Here is a 4,912-nt window from a genome sequence, read left to right on the forward strand (position 1 = left end):
TCTCTCTCTCTCTCTCTCTCTCTCTCTCTCTCTCTCTCTCTCTCACACACACACACACACACACACACAAACACACATATTTAAATAAACCTAACTTTAAATAGAGAGAGGCAGGCAGATCTCTAGGAGTTTGAAACCAGCCTCAGTCTATCCCTGGCCAGACAAGGGCTACTATGTAATGAAATTCTGTCTCAGAAATAAAATAAAAATTAAATCAATCATTCTTTCTTTCCTTCCTTCCTTTCTTCCTTCTCCTCCTCCTTCTTTTTAATCAATGAGTGGTTGGTTCCATGTCTTACTTAAACCAAAATCCAGAATCCACCTTTGGAGCCTGCCTCATCTGGTCCCTTTAGGAAGATTCTCATACTTCCTCCCCAGCTCATTGAATTCTGCAAGGCCTGATACACACACACCCCAGCCTCTGTCCACCTGCTCACTCCAGCCCCCTAGTCTTAGCTGTTGCTTCTTCTTTGTTAGCTTTCCTAGGAGGCTCCAGTTCCTCCTGTAAAACTCAGTCCTAGGAGGGCCACTTCATCAAGACCTCCCCCAGGCCACCCTACCACGAGGTGCTGCAGCCTTTCAGACCATTCACTGCCTGCATGTGCTGGTCATGGACTTTAACTGCCTCTCTTCCCATTTGTCTTGTTCTCTATTACAATGGTACTATAATGCACGGTGCACTCTTGAGCATAAGCTGGTAGGAGAGGAGCAGAGAGACTGGGGAAGTCAATGCCTAAGTAGGGGGAACTAATTTTACTGTGCACTATACAGGCTTTTCAGACATTGGAGCTATTTCCTTGGACCTTGTCAATGAAGACACTGATTGGAAGAAAAACAATGTATCTTTTCAGCATCTAACTGGGCCAGGCAGTCTTGAGCACATCTATACCTCATCCCATTTGACCTTCACAGCAATCTTAGAGTTCTTTCTCTTTCCAGTGCCTCTTATGACACCCATTCTCCACAGCTTCTTTGATAATAGGATCAGGTTTTCTATTGAAGGAGAATGTGTCCAGCCCTGGTTGACTAATCAGACTCCCTTGCAGCTAGGTTTAGCTATGTCATTCTATTGTGGATGATGTGGACTAAAAGCAGTCTGTTGGTGATGTTGGGGTATTCTAAGAAAGCTTCTGCTCCATTTACATCTGTCTTCCTGCCTTAAAGTGGTGTGTTATCTGGAGTAGTAGCAGCCAACTTGTAACTGTGAAAAAGCAAGCTGAAAAGTGAAAGCCATCTGACTAAACCTAGAGGACTGGAAAGAGGAAACACTTTGCAATTATGGATACATTGTTAATTAGATGAACTAAAACCACCAGCAACTGTCATACTTTTTGCTAAATAATTGGATTAGGCACCTATTCCTTTAAGGAACCACTACCAAATTTGCTGTCACTTAAAGCAGAACACATCTGAAGTTAGTAAGGTATGGTGCATATGATGCATGTATGTGCATGCATGTGTGTGTGCATGCATGCATGTACGCCTGTGTGTAGTGTGTGATAGTGTTGTGTGTATAGATGTGTTTGTGTTCATGACACCACACTTAGCACATGTATGTGTGTGTGTGTGTGTGTGTGTGTGTGTGTGTGTGTGTGATCAAACTTAGGTTCTCACATTTGGCCAAGAGTTCAAATGGGGTAGTCAGGACCTTACCAGTTCTCCAAATGTCTGGAACTCAAGCTTTCTCTACCCCAGAGGCTGTTTCCCAGATGGCCAAGTCCTCACCAGAAGGGACTTTGAATGTGAAAAGTATGCTAGAGTAGCTGGAATTCTTCATATAAATTCCAGGAAATCCAGGGATTCTGGACACCACATGAAAATAGAAAAGAGGGAACATCACCCCCGCCCCCTTTCTGAGCAAAGTGAATCAGACTTCACTTTCCTTGGTGCTTGGTAGGGATGGGGGTGAGTATTGGAACAGGAGACACCAGTTCTGCCCACCATTCCTGCCAGAGCCTCAGGTGGAGGTGGACATGGTGCCCCCCAAGGCTGGTAGAGTATGGCACAACGGAGATAGAGAACCTATTGGCAGGCAGGGAGGGATGGGACAGGCAATCTGACACAGTGCTCTCAGTCAGAGATGTGGGGAGTTTGCCTGCTGGAGTCCATCACCCTGGCTCCCAGAAAAAGAAAGCTCGGCTTTGCTAGTCACCACCCCCTGCCATGATCCATACACTCACAGCTACGCTGGTTGTGGATCAGGGACCAAGCCAATATCACTGTTCTCCTCATCCAGACAAGCTGTAAGAGCAACAAGCAGAGACTGCCAGTTTGAAACCAAGCCTCAGCCATGTTATGGCCTCCTTCTACACAATGAATACCGGGTGTCTACTGCATGCCAGGTAATTTTGTAATCTCCTGGAACCTTGGCCTTACATTCTAGTGAGGACATAAACTGGACATACCACAAATAAGTGGCGTATGGTGTGCATCAGGTCCAACAGCTGTAAGTGGAAAGGAATGGAGCAAGGACTGGGGAGCTGGAACAAAGAAGGGGCATGAGCAGAGGTGGGAGGGGTCAAGGTCAGAGTGACCCTTTGTGTGCTTTGTCTCCTATGATGGGTGTCCCCCTGATCTAAAGCAGATCAAGAGTCATGCTGAGTTCTGTCATTCCCCAAGTGGCCATGTCCAAGGCCCTTTCTGGTCCAGAGGAGGTCTGATGCAGCTGCCCCCCAATCCCTGCCCTCAAGGCTGCTCCTAGCAGCTGCTCAGCTTTGCTGAAGGGGGTGAGCTAATTCACCCCTCAGAAGGGAGTACTTTGCTCAAGGTCCGTCTGAGGACTGTGACCCCTAAACTTCGGGAGGTCCTGCGCCAGTTTGCAGTGTTTTCTGAGCAGTCAACAAGCATCTCTATTTGTCTAGAATGGTTTCCAAAGCACCAGCTGTAGCTTAATCCTACATTTGCCTGATTAATAGATTCCCTTCATGCCAATTCCCATCTACAACGCTCAATACCATTCTAACATGGCTCATACTCACTCTCTGGCCCATAGAGACCTAGGAACTCCCTCTTCTTAGTCTGAGATGGCATACCCCATGTGCCCCACAATGCATGGGAGCCAAAGTGTTTATGTTTCACTAGAATCTCCAAAAGCTGCTGGAGTCCCTGCAGCCATCCTGGGTGAGTAGCTCCTGTTTTTGTTTCTTCTGGCCAGCTCATGCCTGAGCACACAAAAGGTGTGCCACAGACCCAGCTCCTTCCTCCCGGAGGAACAAACCCCTGCTTTGTCCACATAGCCACCTCCATGTTTGTGAAATGGAAAGAGGTTGGAAAATTCCAGCATTGGAGTGTTCAGCCTGCTTTCAGCCCTGTGAGTAGGAAGAAGTGTGCTTTTCAAACATTAAAAATTTCTCAGCTTTTCCTCTGAAAGCAGTTCACAACTCCCTGAACACGTGCTCACAGGAGAATGAGGAAGACCGAACCAGAGCGGAAGCTATGCAGCCTGGAAAATGAAGCTGTGCCAAAGGAGAAACGGGAAGCTCAGTGTCTGTGGTCCTGGCTTGCCGCTTTGCAAAGGATGCTTCATGCCTTTCCTGCATCGATTCTTCTTTAATTTCTACCCAAATTCACTCACTCACTCACTCACTAACTCACACACATACTCACTCATTCATTCACTCACTCAATCACTTACTCAGTAACACCTTTACACACTCATTCATTCATACACTCACTCACACCTTCACACACACACACACACTCATTCACTTATTCACTCACTCTCACACACATTCACTACATATACACACACTCACACACATACTTACATACACACACTCACTTGCATACACACATTCAATCACTCTCACATATATACTCACTCACACACACACACACTCAGCCACACCATTCACTCATTTATACACTCACTTATTCAATCACTTTCACACATACTCACACACTCAGCCACTCTCACACATATACTCACACACATACTCACTCATACACTCACACACACACACACTCATACTCACTCATTCACTTACTCACTCACTTTCACACACTCATTCACATACACACACTCATACACATACTTGCATACATACTCACAAACACACTCATACTCACTTGCACACTCACACACTCAGTCACACACACTCACTCATTTGTATACTCACTTATCCGATCATTCTCACACACACACACTCACGTGCATACACACTCACAGCCACTCATTCACTTATTCACTCACTCTTACACATATACTCACTCAAACACATACTCACACACATACTCACTTGCACACTCACACTCACTAAGTAACACAGGTTCACTCATTTATACACTCCCATATCAAATCACTCTCATGCATACACTCACACACTCAGTCACTGACACATATCGTCACACACACTCACATGCACACACTCACACTCATGCATTCACTCAGTTCCACATTTGCATACACTCCCTCATTGACACAATTCCCACTCATTCACACACACCCTCATTGACACACTAATCCACTCATTCACTCACACACTCACTTGGACATTCATTCATTCATTCATTCATTCTCTCATTTGTCCACTCACTCGTTCTCTAACAGTGATAGAAAGTCAAACATGGCTGGCAGCTTCTAACAGGGCTCCCTGTGGACCTCACTTCTGGTTTCTATCTTGCACAATCCTCTCCCCTTGACAACCCATCACACCTAGAATCACATTCCTAGTAAAAAGAAGATGGTGAAAGTGACAGATTCGTGGTCATAAGGCAGTGCTAACGATACTAATTTCAACTTAGTTAAAACTACAAGGTTGGCTACCACATGAAGCCAACGATGAGGTGTTATAGCCTGACAGGCCATAGGACCTGTCACCTTAATAGGTTCAGACCCATGTCATGTGTCTAATATCTGAAAGAACTACTTCTCACACCTAGAAGAACATTCCTGTATGTTCTAGAAACAACT

Source organism: Mus caroli, chromosome 9, assembly GCF_900094665.2.
Source record: "Mus caroli chromosome 9, CAROLI_EIJ_v1.1, whole genome shotgun sequence".
NCBI classification, from domain to species: Eukaryota; Metazoa; Chordata; class Mammalia; order Rodentia; family Muridae; genus Mus; species Mus caroli.